Source organism: Ischnura elegans, chromosome 7, assembly GCF_921293095.1.
Source record: "Ischnura elegans chromosome 7, ioIscEleg1.1, whole genome shotgun sequence".
NCBI lineage: Eukaryota > Metazoa > Arthropoda > Insecta > Odonata > Coenagrionidae > Ischnura > Ischnura elegans.
This window is the reverse complement of record NC_060252.1, coordinates 89,020,522-89,040,832: the sequence shown is the minus strand read 5'-3', so window position 1 is coordinate 89,040,832 and position 20,311 is coordinate 89,020,522. Positions and strand designations below refer to the sequence as shown.

The window sequence follows — 20,311 nt, the reverse complement described above, 5'->3', positions numbered from 1 at the left end:
TGTGATTTGGAGGACAAGCATTCCTCAAAGGAGCATCCACAATGTCTTGCTTAGCGTCGTCCAGGTCCTCCAAATCCAGCGTGGGCAGCCTGAAGTACCCCAAGGACCTGGCCTCGGTCCCTCCAGCTGTCAAGGATACAAGGATGAGGGCCACAGCTAGGATGGCCAAAAAGTGGCCATGACTTTCACTTCCTCGTAACATGATGGAAACAAACTTATTCCCTAAACCTATATTCACACTTTGGATGATCTGTCGGAAAACACTGCCGAGCAAAGATACTGTACTCGTGGAGTATGAATGATAATGAGAATTCTTGCTTTTCTTGGACCCAGGTTTTAAATTCCACGCCGCGTTATTTTACTGCCACACTCCCGTCGTGAAAAGCTCTCGAAGTTGCGAAAGGTATCCCGCTTCCTCTTTCCTTTGCTGAGGTGTGAGCACCGCAATGAAGTTATTTTGACGGGAGCTTCCCTCCTTTTTTTTCAGAAGACTCAGCCCAAGTCCACGCGGTGTTGCTAAACTGGTCTTAATGAGGTCGCCGACCGCTTATCAGAGCTGCATGAGAAATGAACTCGTAAAAAACATTTGGTTTCCGCATTTTCTGGAAACGTATCTCACATAATATTTCACCCATGCTTATTGTATACAGACAAGATTAACGGCATGCGTATTCAAATGAAGTCCACGCAAATATTGACCAGCCGAGAATTTAAACACTGACACGTATGAAGCGTAGTATTAGCCAAGCACCGAACCAGCCAAACACCCTAGAGGTGGCTCGCAGGGTAATTTGTAGATGTAGATGTAGATGAACCTTCTTCAGAATTATTTTTTTTTAAATTTACAATCATTATTATGTCATTAACGCATACTGTGCTGAAGTTGGTATTGTAGACCTTTACCCCAGTTATGGACATTTTCAATATTTTTTGTGTAATTTCTTAAAATCCAACCTTTGATGAGGGGAATAGGTGTATGGTATCATTTTAAAGAATAAATTGTGATTTTTTTCCCTTCCATTTGTTTATTTGGAGTCTAGTACCTCTTCGTTAAAAAAATGGCAAACTACGATTTTTCAAAAGAAGGATGGCGTAATATTACCTACGTCCTAAGTAAATATCGAAGGATATTACGTGGCATAACATTACGCCCACTGCACGCAAACAGCTAATTTTCACCACCAAACATACGTAAAATGTAATGAATTTCGTATCTTTATAATTAAAAAGCAGTAATGTTGGAAATTAGAAACAATATCCATAAAAATTTATTTAAACACAATGGAATTCAAGGTTGCATATCTCGATCATGTTAAACACTCAGGTACGAGGGACTTGGGAGGAAGTGCGTAATTTAACTTGAGTGATAATACGTGGAAATCACGTGAAATATCGAAACTTTTTACACACTTACTTGAGATAACAAAGTTATTGGATTTTTTGCTATTGCATTTGCTCTCAATGCCAAGTAAATTGAATGGAGAAAATCCTAAGACAACGGAATTAAATACGTGGTTTAGTAAGCAATAAGCAATCACAAAGCACTTGAAAACACAAAAACATCAAATAGTTCAAGCCATTATCCACCGCTGATAGTAGTAAAAAGAATTTTCAAACTAATTTATGTGAAGTTAATTTTTCGGTAGTTTTATAACCTGCCTTTGGAACAAGGAGTAATAGAGGGCCGAAAAAATGACAGCCATTTAACTCTTCGTCTACACCCAATATAACTTATTATCACAGTTTTTTTTGGGGAACGGGAGAGTCATTGTCTCTCACAAGGCAAGAGGTAGATCGCATCAGGGGGGATATAAAACTCTAGGATTACTGCCTTTGAGGGTCAAGACTGTGATTAGCCAATTTGCCTCTTTGCAAACAAACCTACCTTAATAGTTAAATTATCCATGAATGTAACATTTTAACATCTCAACAAAGTATCAGTTAACAGAAGTGAGGATATCGTGGTTAGTGGTGAATCCAAGATAGCGACAAGGGGAGGGGTAAGTGGGGGGTAACCTCCCAACAGTAGTGGGGTCCGAACAAAATTACCATTCTATCTAGTATAAATAGGATACCCAAGGAGGGGAGCTAAAGCCCCCCCCCCCTATCCTCTCTTTGGATCTGCCACTGGATTGTAACATGCCAAAATTGTATCAAATAGGCCCTGAGTTTAGAGTTAATTTGCATTAAAATCGTTAAAGTAGGTAAATAAGTCGGAAAATATTGTATGTAGATTGGATGCCCTCTCTGGATCTGCCACTGGATTGTAACATACCAAAAGCACGTAAAGTAGGCCCTAAGTTTTGAGGCTATTTGGTATTGTTACTCGTTGAAATAAACAAATATTAAGGAAAATATAACTAAATACTTTTGTGCAAAGCCACAATCATCAAAAATTTTGACTTTATCCCGTGTGTGTTTCGTACGTACATACGTGCGTGCGTAGACCAAAAACGAAGTGTGAAGTCATACCACGGCAAAATTATTTGTACCGAGAGGATTAATAGGTAAGTGTAGTATTATTTGAATTATGCTTTCCCTTTGACGTGTGAAGAGGTGCGTCCACCCGGCATGATGGCCAACCACGGAATTTGCATGAAGTGACGTAATAAATGGTAATGAGATAACGACTCAAAGGAGGCGTTATGCCCAACCAGAAGTAGCAGTGGTAGGTTTTGGCAGGATGAGGTGCACTTAGGAATTAACTTTGGTTGCAATCCGTGAAGCCGTATGAAAATTCATGCATCGTCGACGAAAACCCCTGATTTTCTGTATGAACTCATTGCTAGGAACTGAAGTGATTCCGGCAGAGTAGTAAGAGCCAAAAACAGATGTAAAATTCCTCATTGCAGAACCAATATCTATTTCTCGTCAAATATAGAGTCAGGAGTTAGGATATGGAATAGCATTTATGACGAAGTTGTCAAATCTACCAATATACATCAATTTAAAATTAAAATGTTATCTTTTTTATACGAAAAGTGTCATAACCATGTACGAACGAGGTCCTAGATTTTTTTTGCGTATTTACCTTTTAATATCAGTTATAGCATTCAGCCTTCTATACGTTTATGCTGTTTACATTTTGATTGAACAGTTACTTTTTTTGCAAAACATTGAAATTTTACCTGAAGTAGGTATCCTTAGCATTATTTAGAAATACTCAGATTTGTGTATTACCTGCTTATTGCGTTTATGTAAATAAATTTCCCCATGTTACATTTCCGTAAATATTCTCTCGATAATTATGAGCTTCTTATTATTTGGTGTATGAATCGTATTATTTCTTCACATGTATTCTGATATATCAATTGACCACGTTTATGTTTTGTGCATTCTTCAACGGAGCAGCAGTACTGTTGCGTGTGCTGCACTAAAAACTTTAATCTACTTTACATATCCTTAAGGTAATTCTTAATTGACACGTTTTGTTGACTTTGGTTTCATACTGTAGCTACTATTTTGTTTTTTCAATTATTTTATAAAGTATTTTTTCTCATTTAATTATTCATATCTACTTAAATTGTCATATTACGGAGTCCAATCATGTAAATGCATACTTCATATGTTCCGAACGATATTATCATAGGATAAATTTAATATTATTATTATTAAAGTACATTTCTCATCAGAATCATTTTCGTTTCCTCCTTCCGCTAATTATATCACATCCTTCTTTCATTGAGGGGGAAAGCAACAAATATTTCTCGCCTCGAATATCCAGTCTCAAACCGGTTTACTTTGTACTTAGGATTGAGAAATCTCCAAGAACTCGAAATAATAAGCAAAGTTCTTCGGATGCGATTCGTATTCATTAATTTTGAAATATGTTTTTTACTATTGTTAACGGTGAAGAATAGTTTTGATTATTTTAGTTTTTTTTTTGTGCTTCCAAGTGTTTTGTGCATGCTAATATATACTATACCACGCAATAAATGCCATAGTTTCAGGGTTATCTCCGTTGAGGTTGGTTATCATTGAGATTTAAAATCAATACCGTTGTGATCTCACGAATAAATCAAAAAGGGGGAAGGGTTTCAACGGTGCACGTGATTACCACGCATTATCACTCAGGTAGAAAGAAGAATTTCCTCATAGAATAAAATAAAATTACTTTGTTCTATTCCACACTTTATTTTAAATAGCACGACCCGGGTTTCAGCATCTAATGCTATTATCATGTGATAGCATTGATACCTGATGACAGCATTAAATGCGGAAACCCGGGTCGTGCTATTTAAAATAAAGTGTAGAATAGAACAAAGTAATTTTATTTTATTCTATGATGAAGCAATTCCACAAAGTAACGCCTGAGACCGTGTCTTATAAGAATTTCCTCGTCGTTCCCTGATACGTCAGTGTTTCACATGATGGTAATACGCAGCATTGAATCCCGTTGATCTTAAATAAATTGGCATGGAAATTACAGGGCGAGAATAAAGTCTTGCACTGATTACAAACATTTATTACAGAATAACCATTCGACATAATAATTAAAATTTAAAAGCCTATATCAATGTCAGAGTTTCTACCACATCAGTTGCTGAAATCGACGAACTGAAGGCTAGGATGCAAGCTGTTGTGGGTACTGTGACAGAACACGTGTTACAAATCACCTGGCGGGAATTAGAATACCGCTTCGACATTCTCCGACCTACCAAGGGGTCACACATTGAAGCCTACTATCGTAGGTGGTATTAAAAAAACTAGTAACGCTGACCTATGTAACAGCAATTAAAATTATTATGTCAAACGTTAATTCTGTAATGATTTTCATAAGCAGGGCAAGAGTCTGTGATCACTCAATGTTCAAATCATTGCTTGTTAATAATATAGATACGAAAAATTTACCTTTAGCGTAAACTCTTCGGTGAACAATAGGTTATTAATAGTGATTGGAAAAGGGTCGGAAGTTAAATTTTCACGTTTTCTTCCCAAATAATTATTTGGCTCATAGATATCTTTGTTAATTAGAGCGTATTTAAGTAGTACTGTTTATTTATTGGAGATTGGTCCGTATAATAATTTTTTAATAAAAAAATTGTCTTATAAATGTTCAACAATTTTAAATAAAAATATTTATAATATCAAAAGTTTAAGTTTAGTATTGGATTAGAAAATTTTCAACCGTGTGCTAGTTAATCAAAACAATTGAAGTTTTGTTGAGTCAAAAAGCAAAAAGCTTTGCATACGTCGATGAGGAAATTGATCCATTTTTAGAAAAATATCTTTGTAAACCTATATCCAAAAACTTCAAGAAGCATATAAATTTAAAAAAACAATAAATTTATCCTTAATATTTTAAGCACTTAATCATTACACGCACCACACTGTCAATTCCTGCTGATGGTTGCTAGATTGAATTTTTTTAACTTGTTTCACATTGTAAAGTAGCAATAGGTAAAAGAAAAACAATTTCTTTCATTGATACTGAAGTCACATGAACAGTTTTAATTAATTTATCACTCAAAGAACCACTCCGTACCACTTATACAGTAATATATGCATATGAATACGAATTAATCTCTATGATCCCTGAATATAGTCAGCATGATGAAGTATGAGTCTGTTGACTTCTGAAAAGTATAAGTTAAACTGAGACACAAGCGTTGAGTAGAAAATATTTATATATAAAAATATCCTCACGTATTTATCAAGCGTTGAGACACATTCTTACTCTTGGAAATGTCGTGAAAAGGTTCGCCTTTGATCTGTTGCCTGGAATTCAACACATTGCCGTTCATTCTTCCTCTTTCCACTTACGTTTAAAAAAATCACATGCGATACTATGTTTTTCAACGGAAAAAGAAGATCTCCAGCCACTGAAGATATTCTATTAATTATAAAGTCCATCAATGGAAAACACTGAAGTTATTGAGATCCAATTGGTCTGCACCTCTTGCGTTTGCCGGAACTGCGACAGGAGACTTTCCGACCGTGTATAAATACTCTCTTTGGTGGTTTATTTTTTGAGTGGGATGGATTTGGCTTCACTGTTTTCGTACTACGGATCCTTCGCTTGGCTCCGCTAGTAGTCGTCTGTAGACCAATGGTCATAGGAATCACTCGTCCGTCCACAGCATTTAGTATATCCATTGACTTCTTCCTTTCCAGGGATATCAATCTCAAATCTTCGGTTTGCCCACCGACGATGAGGCTGAGAAGTGCTGAAACGGCGATAACTATGTAAACTAGTGGAGACATCGTTGTATTTATTTTTTATCGAATACGAAGTTTAATAAAATTATAATCCCAGTGAATCTATCGACCAATTAATATGATGTCGACACGCCACTATCTTTTCCCGAAATTTTTCCGTTCGGTGGTATACTTTCTTCGGAGGCAGCCTTCAACTTATTAATGAAAAAACTTCGAGAAAAAGAACGATGCGCATGCCTGTAAATCGTAAGAATGAGGTGAACTCCGTACCGAATTAATGTCCACGTTGAGATAGCCAACACCAACAGTCCTCTACGATATTAAAAAATTAATAAACTTAAAGGTAACAAAAACGATTCGGATAACTGAAAAATCGTAATAATGAAGCGAACTGTGCCAAGGCTTAATATTCAATGTCGGCGCTCAGAGAGGTTAACACAGCTGTTGAAAATCAAGACGTGATGAAATGTGCGGAAGGAAGCACATGGGAGGTTATTGATGCAAGGAGGGAAAACAATTGTGGTAGAGATAAGAATACCGAAGAAAAAACGGAAGGTGAGTTGATAAAAACCACGATCACTCAAAAATTCCTTGTTATGGATACAGAAGATGAGTCATTTTAACCTATTTGTCAAGTTTGACATTTTACCACTCATTGCTTGAATCCTATCCTTCTTAAATTTCCTAACTTAGTGTACAGTTATTCAAAATATTATTGTATAGGAAGAGAATTTTGTGATTGTTAATAGGCAGGGCTGGAAAGTTTTTTTTAAATACGTAATTGAAAAACATCTGTAATAGGGAAGTTTCCTTCCTCAAAGAAAACGAAAGGCATTGATTGCCATTCCTTACCCACCATTAGTGTATTCAAAATATACAACTTATTTGGTTTTGAAAATCCCAGTTTAGACGAATTTTAATGGTCAATTTTAACCTTTGACAAGGCCAGATTGGTGCTCATGCGATTCCACTCCACGTGACGTCACAGGGACCTAGTTTCTATACGAGTAGATAGAAGTTTTACATCGTCTGAGATTACCAATGCATGCATGAGACACAGATCTCAGGAAAATATTTCTTAATAATCACTTATTAAAATTGCCTAAGGTCGGAAAGTTTCCTTCGTTTGATAGGGTAATAATAATCCTTATTTAAGCCAAGCGCTACGTGCTAGCAGGGTACTCTGCTACCTGGCAGTAGCCTGCATCGTATCAGCGCTCAAAGCCTCGCTCCAAGGTCACCTCACACGGCAACAGCTGGAACCAGAAATACGTCACACGGGCTTTTCCCAGCATTCATACTTAGCCGTCGCGTTTTCGCGCGCTTGAAAATTTTCATTTCTCGTTAAATCGCGAAAAATAGATATCGTCATTTAAAAATCTAAGAGCGTGAAATGCGTACTCCAGGAGTACGCAATCTTTCGATTTAGGCAATAGAATAATAGGAAACCGCCCCATTCTGATTCATTACCGCGTCGCCTGGTCACACGAAGACTTGGGAATGGTAAAGCTCCTACCTTTCAGTGCAATCAACGGTGCTGAGTCATAACTTGAGCATAGTTCTCAGCGCATTAAGAGTTAGAATACAACGAAGGTTTACGGTTGGCCTTTCATCGAAGGAAGGAGAACAAGATAAAAAGATATAGAATAGGAGAAGACCGCGACCACGAGGAGGATAGGTTAAATTCCATAGCATTCACAAGCGATAGCATTCGCGAAGAGTCCCCCTCCGATTTTTTTCGCATTTGGTAGGATGGTAGCAGGGCCTGGCAGTATTTTAAATTTCATGTATTTTAAAATACGTAGGTATTTGAAATGCATCTGTAATTCGTACTTGAAATTTCTAATACACGAAATAATGTGTCTTGTATATTGTATTTGAAATGAAGTTTTTTTTGTATTTTCCCGTTCTAAAATAAAAAATACACTTTTAAAATATTTTTGAAGTAGCTCTGATAACAATCCTGTAACATTATGCTTCAAAGATTGCTTCCTTATTGTTAGAATCGTTTTCTTTATGTTTGCAACTATCAACATTTATATACACGATGCTGTGATCTATCATATTCATAACCATGCAATGCTATTCCTCGCAATTACAAACCTTGTACTGCAAAATATTTTTTAAAAGTGGATCGCATTGCACTCATCACCGCGCCGCGGATATTTTTGAAAACAAATTAAAATGTGACCTAAGTGGCAACAGAATTAATCCTTCTATGGAATGGGTTTAAGCCTCTTCTATGCTGTCCCCTTGGGTCCGTGGTTCGATTCTCGTTCCAGGTGGATTTTCTCTCAAGGAAATGTATGAATACAAACCCGGAAAACTATCACCAAATGTATGAATTTTTGACAAATGGGTTTAAATCATGCCCTTCTATTGCAATGACTTTCTCAGTGATCGTGCTCTTTACCAGCCACCGTCCATTGTTTTCTTCTTATCTCTGTCACAGTTGTTTTTTTCCGCCTCAAATCTCCCACTTCCTTCCATCCACACATTACGTCTGCTCTTGATTTCCTGCTGTTGGGGCTAGCTTTCTCAACCTAGACATAGAGTCAGTACACACTTTGCCTCATTCTTACGATTTACAGGCATACGTAATGCTCGTATTATTCTTGAAGTTTCTTATGAAGTAGGAGGCTGACTCCGAAGAAGGTCAACCTCCGAACGAAATTAATTGCGGGAAAAGACAGTTGCGTGTCGACACGATATCAAATTGTCAATAGATTCTCTGTGATTATAATTTTATTAAATTTCGTCTTTGATAAAAAATAAATGCGACAATGTCGCCACTGGTTTACTTGGTTATCGCAGTTTCGGCGCTCAGTCTCATCGCAGAAGCAAAAACCGAAGATTTGAGATGGATTTCCTTGGAAAGGAAGACGTCATTGGATATACCAAGAGCTGTGGACGGACGAATGATTCTCCCGAGTATTGGTCGACAAACAACAACTGACGGAGCCAAGCGGAGGATCCAGAGATCGAAAATAGTGAAGAGAAATTATAAACCACCTATCATAGGAATTACTTTTGGTCGGAAGGTCTCCTGTCGCCTTTCCGGCAGACGCCAGAGGTGCAGACCGCTATGATCTTAATAGCTTTGCAGTGGTTTCCTTTAATGGTCCTTTGAGTTAATCGAATATCTTCATTAGCTGGAGGTCACCTTCTTCAGCTTAAAAGCACAGTACTATCGCATGTGATTTTTTAGAACTTAAGTAGAAAGAGGAAGAAACAACGACGAAATTTTGAAACCCAGGAAACAGATCAAAGGCGAACCTTTTCACGCTATCTCCAGTAATCAGAATACATCCCAACGCTTGGTTAATAGGTGATCACATTTCTATATAAATGCATTTTATATCCAATGCTTGTATCTCGTTTAACTTATAGTTTTCAGAGACTCAAAAGACTCATAAATTGTTGTTTCACAGACTCATTGATTGATATATTTCGATGACAACATTCAAGGATTAAAGAGATTAGATCGTATTCATATGTATTAATTTGAAAATAAGTTGTGCGGAGTGGTTCCTTGAGTGATTAATACATGTAAGTTAATAATGTGACGTCAATACAAATAAAAGAGAGTGTTTTTTCAAGCTATTGCTACTTAAAAATGTGAAAGTGTTGAAAAATACAAATCAACAATCATCAGCAGACATGTAAGTGTGGTGTGTGTAATGATTGAGTTCTTAAAATAACCTATCGCTACTTTAAAATGTGAAACACGTTTCGTTACCCAGTGGCTAACAGCAGCTTGTCCTCCTTTAAATCTGTGAGTTAATCAAATTTATTTATTATTAAAATAAAAAATCTACACCAAGTTAACATATCAGAAAATCAGTATCTTAATGACATAGTGATTAAGTTTTTCAGCTACGCTTATATCATTTGGAGCTAATGAATTTTAGCATTATCCAACCATTACCGCGTGGAATGACAGGATGAATATATTCCTGCATGATGGACTGTATTAAAAACTTTAAACTGCACCTGACATTATTTCCATCTATACAATCAGGAAACGAACAGAAGCTCGAAAAATATTTTTTGCAAAAGTTTTAAGTTAGTTATTTGCTTAATTTTGGGATTTATAGCTATGATAGTTTTGTAGAACCTCCAAAAGCGTTAAACTCACATGTAATTAATATTTAGTTTCATTGAATTACATGATGGATGACAAAAAAATACGAAAGTACACAATTGACGAAAAAAATCATTTTTTATTAATACTAATAAGCAATTTCAATTATTTCATAGTCAAGCATCAAAACCTCTTTAGCGCATAATGGTCTTTTCTCCTGGTTTAGGCATGCATAATTTACTCGCCACGACTTAAAACTTTATCCTACTTAAGTTATTTGCTCTCAAACAACATTTGAAGTTCCAAAGAGTCTTTTAAAAATTACCATTACTGCGAAGACACTAAAAATTAATTATAACACATCAAGTTGCCGATTAGTTTGGTTACTTAGCATATTACAATGACGTGAGTTAGATAACTTGGCTTTGAGCAAAAAATAAAGGTAACAATTGGTAAGTCACTAAAGGTAATATTGTGGTAAAACATAAGCTTTAATACCTTCCGAAGTTCATTATTTCAGATTGATTGCAACACTGCTTGAAGTGGAGGATACACAATCAAAATATCACTAACAAAGGATAAGAACACAAATTGATTATGCATAATTATTTGTTAAAAAATGATCAAAGAAAATATACGGAGGTGATAAAATATGTCACTTGGAGTCACTTTGTCTCTGTAAAAACTCCCATACAATGTAAATATATCTCGCCGACAAAATTGGTACTATGAAATGAATTATCTTGCACATATTAGTAGGTTGGAGCTCGAACGAATCTTCCTCAAGCTTTTCACCCAGTTTTGGAATTCATCGCCACGAATTCTTTCGGAAAGGGCGACGAAGACGAATCCTTGCTACATGTTCAATGGGCGTTAGCTGCGCGATGTAATTTGCAAGAATTTTAACCGGCGTTAGTAAACGGCGTTTAAACCGTCCTGGCCAGTCCGATTTCCATCATGGCTTAAAATTTAAATTTCCACAGTATCGCCGCACAATTGATTGCACATAATGTCAAAACCAACCGGCCACCTCAAGGCTCTAATTGAAGATTTCGCACCGGTTAAGTGTAGCGATATTCGTCTTATGCCTGAATCACACGATCATTAGTTTCGTCTGTCTTAGTCCTCTCTCGAGCGATCGATTTTCGGGGGCCGGGAAAGAGATCGCCCGACGCACCATTTTTTTTTATTACACGGCCTTTATATTCATCCTTCTCTTCATCACTCCTTTCGTCACTTTTCGGCGTTATCACAGCTATTCGTTCATGTTAACCCAATGCCGTTCTCACGATTGTCAAACATTGCACTTCAATCGCCCCATACGGCCATGCATTCCTGCACGAATATTAGACAAGAGGATCCTCAAGTCACCTCAATGTGTGTTGTCACCCACCGCGCATTTAAATGGGTTTCCTAAATTGTGCGAAAAACCCACAGAGAAAAAAAAAACATTCGCCTTGACCGGGATTCAAACCCGGATTTCCTCGATTTCCGGCCGAGTATTTTAGTCAGTTAAGCTACCGAGGCGCCATTTTCCCCTGTATACTGAGCATGTAATAACATCTGAGCCATCTAATATAACTGCTGAGCATATGCTGCGACAAGCAGTCAAAATCGTGCGCACAGCGCCACAGACGGATAGAAAAGCCCGAGCAGTCCATACCATCTTGTCCGGTATACTCCCCTAATATCCACAAATTTTCTCAGGGGAGGCAGACACCTCGGTAGCTCAACTAGGTAAAGCACTCTGCCGGAAATCGAGGGATCCAGGTTCGAATCCCCGTCTATGCGAATGATTTGTGCCCTGTGGATCTTTCGCACAACTTTTGCATTGCGGGTGACTCTGTAAAGTTATCACCGTGGCTAGTCCCGGTAAACTTTAATTGGATTTACTTAAGTCGACACTCGCGTCAACTAACGGACAAATTGAGCCGAGTTTCGCGGGGAAATAAGGTATAATTAGGGTTATTCACTAAAATTTGTATTTATGTTGATGTGATCTATCAAATTAATAACTTTTCAATACTATTTATTGCAATTAAACTCATTTTAATGCAAAATAATGGGAAAAAGTGGATCGAATTGCACTTATTACCGCGCCGCGAATAGGTATTTTTGAAAACCGATTAAAATGCGACAGAAAAGGCAATAGAAATCAGCCTTCCGTGGGTTGGAATTGACCCTCCTCCATACAGTCCCCTTGCGTTCTGATTTTTGCTACGGAAAAAGCGACGTGAAGAGTGATGAAAAAGTTGATGAGATTCCTCTGAAATGAGTACTTGAAAGGACGAAAAAAATCATCGTGTGATTCAAGCTTTAACGTCGAATAGGTAGTCAGCTTGAAGGACGCTTTGTAGCTCCGTTGATAAAACGACAGCAATTCAGATGGGCAGCGACGAACATCCACTTCCGGTCATCCTCCGTCCAAGCGGACAAGGAAGACGCTCCCTGGTCCATGGTCCCGTCTGATCCCTCGTCGTGGTGTCCATCAGAGCGTCCGCCGTTGTGATCACGAGGCAGAGAGTGAAGGCGGCGACGACTAAGATGGTGGCAAGGAGCGGGATCAGTCCTTTTTTGGACGCGAACATTATGCGCTGAATTTTACGACTTATCTGCCTGCTAAGCAATTATGGCTCGAAACTGTCTGAAGGTCACCAAGCAAATATTCGTCGGGTAGAAATCAAAAGATACTCTGACGAAAGTGGCCAAGTGGTCTCCTTTTAAATGTGGGATTGTTCCCTAAAGAAAATGAGGCCACCATGTAATTATGAAATACGCAACCGAAGAAATAGCTTCATATTTTTGTTTTCGGGATGGGAACAGAGACAGTGAAAATTCAAATGCCGTTTATTTCGTCACCGATGAGTGGAGTTCATTGTGGGTGAACTGCAATCCCATTTTGAGGTCATTTTTTGTCATCTATAGGATTGAAAAAGAAAGAAAAAGGGAAACAGAAAGTGGACAGAAACGTTAGATATACTTAGAAAATGTATGTCATCGTTGATTTGAGGACTTAAAAGAAAATAATCGTTCGAGCAGCAGAAATAAGAGAGATATACAAGAGCAAGGCAATATTCGAAAGTATATGCTTCGATATCAATAACATCACCTTCGATTAGGCGGAAAGATGATATGCAATGAAGCTTTCGACAGGATTGCAAGGCATTCATGCCATGCTGTTGTGCGAGGATAAGAATAGCTCGATAGAGAAAAAGGTCTAGGTATTTGGCTGGATTATTTGTGGGTGAGTGTCCCGTACATATATAGAATGAAAAAATCACAAAAAATATTCATTCATGGCCTTTCTTCGGGATACCACCTGATCGCGATGGAAAGGCTTGCGTAAACTTCTAGACCTTTTTTCATTTTACTTTTGCGACCCTTTGTTTATTTTTGAATATTACTTTTTCGGCTGTGATTTTGTGTATTTCGGATACAAAACTGCAAGGTTCGACATTTTATCCCAGTTTTTCCTCATCTTTCTAACAATTTTGTGCCATTTATTTTTTTACGACGATTTCCAAATCAACCTTTCCCTAAGGTCTATAACCTTGTCGCGGTGGAAAGGCTTGTGCCTTCCTAAGACCCCTTGAGCTGCACTGGCGGTAGTAATTTTTAATTACTCCCGGTAGGGCCACCTATGCTAGATAAGTCGAGGGGAAGGTACCTGACGAAAGGTAGTGTACGTAATGGTGTCACTTAAAAAATACTGTTGGAATGGAAGTGGGAAACCCTACCAACTATCTCTTACATGAAAAAATGGAGTACAATCAAATGAGCCTCGGTAACACATCGAACGAGACCCGTCCGCAAAGGACGGGTGCCGGTCACGGCAGCGAGGTCGGCAAGGCCCTAGAGGTCGTCAACACGCAAAACCTCTGCAGAGACTTATAATCATCAACAGCAGCAGCAATGAAGAAAGAATAAAGAATACCAAGGAGATGGAGAAGAAGAAGGTAGCAATAAATGAAGGGACGTGAAATGTGAGGATAATAATCATGACGGCGGGTAAGCTAGAAAATATCAAAAAGAAATGGAGAAAGGGAGGATAGATATCTTGGCATTATTCGAAATGAAGTGGAAGGATAGTGGGGATTACTGTAGTGGTGAGTACACGTTTATATCTTATGGAGGGGAGGAAAGACGACCAGGGGTAGCTTTAGTACTAACAATGAACGTGAAGATGGATCGTGGAATGGTAGGTATAAATCAGGTAAGTTATCGGATTCCGATGATAGAAACTGAGGCTCGACCCACAAAACTTGTGGTGGTTCAAGTTTACATGCCCCCTGGCAATTATAGGAAGGAAGAAGTATAAGAGGTATATGAAAACTCGAATAAATAGGGATAGCCCATGCAAGAAAATCTAGTTGTGATGATGGACTGCAGAGCCTCAATTAGGGAAGGGAGGGATGGAGACGATCAAGGGGAATGCACAGAGGCGGCTCAAATCCATCCCATAGAAGGCTGATTTGTGCTGCCACTTCGGTCGCATTTTAATCGGTTTTTAAAATGTCCCCTGCGCGACGATAAGTGTGGTGCGATCCACTTTTCCAATATTTTGAATAATAATGTTTCTAATTGTGATGATTTACATTGAAAAGTTATGCGTTTGTTAGATCACATCATACATTTAAAATTCGGTTAACGGTCCTAATATAACCTTTTTCCCCGTTAAACCAGGATCACTTTGCCCCTCAGCGATGCGAGTGAAGACTTTTGTTAACGCATATAAATGCGCGCTGGGTGACGACGTGCATTAAGAGGCCGACACGAGGATCCTCTTTTGTAATATTCGTGGGAACGAGAATTTGGATTAGGAATGCGGGACAATTGGGGAGAAAAAGCAGCAGCAGAATATAGCACAAGTCCGATAAGTATCTGTCTAATGGCCGAATACCATTGCACCATTCTCCCGTTCAAGTTCCCGTCCCCCCTCCCAAAAAATATTCGGTCACCCACCCTTTAGCCTGTACACTCATCATTGACCTCCATGCCATTATCAGTCTCCTCTACAACCCCCCTAACCTCTTCGCCGCATTCCACCAACACCTAGAAGAGTGACGTAACTAGGAATATGCTTTGAGGGGAAATGGGAGGACCTATTATACCGGACGTAGGCGGGCGACCCCATCCTGGAGCCCCCATCCACTCCTTACCCGACTCGTTAGTCACCAGTCGGTATTCAGTGATTCGTCTCACTGCCATGATATTAATAAATGATCTTTAACTTGAGGCATATGCAGTTATTGCATGTAAAAAGTAGACAATAGTGTTAAATATTTGTTTAATTTCTCTGAGGCTTTCGGGAGGTATCTATCCCCCTCATCCTCTCCATTGTTGCACCACTGCCCTTGAGCATTGGTATATCAATCCATGATAAAATATAAACTAAAAATGGTTATTTCCACTATTTAATATAACTATACTGACCATTGACTGAACATTCTATGTCCTCATCAAGAAGAATACGTTAAAAATGACATAGGATGTTGAAACCATGATCGGTGGTAGAGTTTTATATGGTATGGTATTTGGAGGAGGCGAGCAACAGCTGAATTAATTTGCGTCTTGAGGTAAGGGTATTTAAGAAAGAGTAGAGAGAAACCTGACGTTGGCATAAGCCTGTTGTTAACGAAAAACAAGGGGATCAGGCTTGATGTCCATAAGGCATATAATAAAAAAATAATAATTAACACAAAAAAATCTTATGCCTAACAAAATATTAGTTTTAAGTTTCTGTTCACACAAACACCACACCACACCCACAACACGATCAAAAGTGCACAATAATTATTGTAATGTGAACTGGCTGGTTAGGTTGAATATGATTTACCGGGACAGCTTAAACGCGCCTTCGGTGCATCAAATAATGAAGTCAGCAATGTAAAAACATCAATAATGTACATGAAGAACTCAGTGGCGTAACTATGGGGGGGATGAGGTGATGTGGGATGTATCCCCCCCAAAGCCTCGGCGAAATCAAAAAATTATTTGAAAATCTTGCCTGGATTTGATATATAATAACTGCATGTGCTAAAAGTTAAATTTCAAGTGCCAAAATGATGTAAAATGCATTTTCAGGCATGTTATTTTTCAAAAATTTTCCTGCAATCCTCGTTTCCTGGGAGGGTAATCCCTGGACTAATCCCTCTTATCCACCCCCGAAGCCCCCACATCCCCCCCAAAGCATATTTCTATTTAAGTCACTGGAAGAACTCATATTTCATGAATATGTTGCATTGGAAGTGATCAAATGATTTTATACGTTTAGCGAGAGCTGTGTTCTCGATGTGTTTAACTATATACTTCACCATATGGAATAATCACTTTTCATTTTACTGTTCTACATTGATAACAAGCTATGGCTTACGAGATTACGGGGAAATGACGAGGTCGTGCGCGAAGGAACACGAAGCGGAAAAAAAGAAAGAAGGCCAGATGATCTGTATTTGCCATTAATGATATTTAAGAGGAGTCTCCGGTCATTGAGGATACGCCAATCAGCTAAAGTTGCAATGCCAAGAGAGGATCTAATATTTTTGAGGGAGAAGTTACGAAAAGGTAAGTGGCGGTAGCGGACAATGGAAAGGAAAAAATTGTTTTGTAAAGAATGCAAATTTTTCCTCCTAAATTTTGTAAAATCCGAGCGAATGAATGGCTTATTCGCAGTGTACGGTCGTAGGACATGGGGGTGGGTTGGATAGCGCACAGCGGAAGCCGCACCGAAGGCGCGGCTTCTTTCTTATGTGTGGACTCCGGGTTTATGACGGCATAAGCGAAATTATGTGGGCGGGTCGGAATATGCAGGGGTGGGTTGGGGCATGGTTTTCGTATTAAGGGCATTCATTCATCCTTCGAAATTATATCAAATCCCTCCTGGTCACCCGAATTGATTCAAACTAAGCGTATAAGCCCGTAAATTTATTGACCTAAGCAACAGTTTGTTTTCGATCGTCTTTTATCATCTATGATGGCTCCTGCAACGTACAAGTTATCCATCCGACACCAAAATAAGTACCGTATTAGTAAATTTTTATTTGTACTCGAAGCGCTTTTGCCCCTTACGATTGTTTAAAATAGGAAATACTTAATATATATTAAGTTTTGTGAACATCCGACGAAAATTGGCGATTCGATAAAACTATACTGGCTCCGGGAAATGTATGTTATAAAATTACTCACTGGAAATTATGGACATAGCGAGACGTTCTTCCTTCGGGTGACCGCGAGGCACTTCTCCTTTATTTCGTCATCCTTCGGAAATGGAAACTGCCGATGCTTTCCGTCTAGAATGGTGATAATTATTCAGAGCCACACCACACGAACTGAAGATTTCCTAATTAGTCCATGTCCCTCGCAACTTCTCGCGCCACCTCATTGGCTACGTACTGCTCCAGAATATATTAAAAAACATTTTTATAGCCCCGCCAATTTTAGGACCATCGCACAAATTAATTCTTCACAAAAAAAACTTTGCTGACAGATCTGAGGACAAAAAAAAACACACGATGTGCACCCCAATACTTCTAGCAGGGAAGTGAGGCTGACAGGCCACCAGCGATATATTACGGTTTCTCATCACCGAGTAATATGACGTCACGCTGAGAAAGAGACCTTGACTGCAAACATCAATGTATGCGGTGTTAGTAATGGCACTTAACGGTTCAGGGACATGAGAGCATTCGAAATACATACTGCTCAGAGAAGAAAAGCCTTCAGCAGTTGGGTATGGAGGGGAATATTGAGAATAGAATGGGACGATGAGACGTGGAGAGCAAGGGGCCTGCATAATCTGCCCGCGTTGAAGGTAAACTTCGTGGCCCCCTGCCTTGCACCCGCGATGGCGAGTATCGAGAGCGGTAGGAAGTGAATTGACGGATTGGAGTCAAAGTGATCCGCGCGGATTGAAAATGGAAATAAATGCTGACCGCCGACGGAAGATAGAGCGACGCTTGAGCGACCGACGTTCACCACATCACAGCGGCAGGAAGGTAATTCATGGTTGGAGTTGAGGTAGTTCGGTGACATTGAATTCAAACAATAATTTATCCCCCCTTGGTGCACGCCCTGAGACGAGTAAATTTGTGCTCGCATGACCCGATGCATACCATCGAAAATACATAGTGTACTTTGTGTTCGACGCAGAATCAAGCTTAAGTTCAAAAAAGCCTTATTTCCATACTGCAGTGTACGTGAACATATTAGGGCTTGTCACACTGTTATTATTTATACATTGTTTGTGAGCTTGTAGCAGATATGGTAAAAGTAAAAAATGCTGGAACTCTTATCCTCCGGGATGGCCATTGGTCCGAAATTCGTCCGAGACGTGAGGGAAACCGGCAAAATCCCACGTAGACCGCCGTGTAAAATGATGATGTTGTTGTTGCTGGGTTGATGAAGTGCTCGCGGTGATGTCGTTCGCTGTTATCTCGGTGTCCTTGCATTGCTGGTGTATCCGGTCTTGTGGTGATGCATTGTTTGCTGTGCTGCAATGCCACAAATAGGATTTAATATCCATTACATACATAATATTACATTTTATAAGCACAAGTCTTATTGTCATATTGGAGCCAACAGGCTTTGGTCACTGAGAGAATATTTACATAGTATTAAATGGAAAAATTGCAGTCGTCATTTAGAAATTTCATCGCCATATTCAAGAATTATTTATAGGTTACATAGAAACGCCCGCCGTCAATAACTAATTACAGATTAGGGCAAAGAAGTGCAAGATATTTACATACGACCGATGATCTGAACGCACATTTTAGACTTGGTTCCAGCGCTGTTGGTCGACATCGCCTAAAGTTCCGGGAAAAAAAGTGCAAAAACAGACCAAAAGAGCCTGCCCGCAAAACGGGAGACAAACAGTAGCAAGCCACAATTTATTACTGTCTCCCCAATGCAGTGGTTCTCCTTAGCAAAACTATAGTAAAGGAGAGACAGGCACTGGCATTCCACAAATAATTCCATGCCCCCCAAGTCCCCAGGGACCATTTCTCGCAATCGGCGGATGATTCTCACGATTGGGCTATAATCTCATGATTGGGCCATACCAAGCAGGGGCGCAGCTATGAATTAAGCCTGGGGGGGGGGGGTTTAGGTTCAACTAATACCGGGGTGAATGGGGGTTTGGAATACCCACCAGGATAAGCGGTAGGTGCGAGAGTAATAAATTGCGGAACTTTAAGATAAATTGTTGATGAAATCTTCACGGGAAATCAGCCGGGTAATGATGGTCATTGCTGCCAACGTTTCGATGGCCTTCTCTGCCATCGTCTTCAGGGCGAAGCAAAAGGCCATCGAAACGTTGGCAGCAATGATCATCCTTACCCGGCTTATTTCCCGTGAAGATTTCATCAACAGCATTCGCCGGGAAAGGACCAAATCCTTCTTTTAGATAAATTGTTAAAAATGGTGAGTTTTACCGCTTTCTGAGGGATAATTTAGTAATCTTTACTCTATTCTATTAGTAATGTCAATCCAATTAAGTAAAATGGATTAAACTTAAAAATTTCTCTGAGCTCTTGGGGGAGGTTTTATCCCCCAAACCCCCCCCCCCCCTTCGCTGCGGCACTGATACCAAGCAACAAGGTAACAACCGGTAGCCCAGCAAGGTTAACCTGGGTGCACGCAGGTAGGCACTGCTACTCAATTTATTATCGATTCAAGGGGTCTCCTGCGAGGGGACGTATTTAATTCCCCTTTTTACGCTAAAAGTATTCAAATTCTAATATTATCTTCCAAGTTCATTCCATTGACTTAGGTTAAAGATATTGGGGTCCACACGTCGTATTAGGTCGCGATTACTGTAAATGGTACTTTCAAACTTTCTGATGAAAGATCTAGACCAATTATTTACGTTACACTCATTGCCACACATGCTACATAAATGGAAAATTTAAGTAATAAATCCTTTAAGGGGGAAGTTTGATTCCACTCGATTAATGATATCATCTATGGCTATGTAAAATGTAAAGCTATGTAAAACTGAATCTAAATCGAAACTAGAAGCTGGTGGTAGGGCTTCATATTAGCAATGATAATACTTCGTGACTCCCAAAA

The 20,311-nt window shown here is 39.1% G+C and overlaps 1 long non-coding RNA gene across 1 annotated transcript; it reads right to left on the bottom strand.

Moving 5' to 3' along the window:
- Window positions 1–492: 492 nt before the first annotated feature.
- Window positions 493–17,755, bottom strand: LOC124162104. The gene is made up of 2 exons (XR_006865482.1): window positions 17,429–17,755; window positions 493–556 (listed from the first exon to the last, which is right to left on the bottom strand). It is a non-coding gene; the product is annotated as an uncharacterized LOC124162104 (long non-coding RNA).
- Between the last annotated feature and the right edge of the window lie 2,556 nt (window positions 17,756–20,311).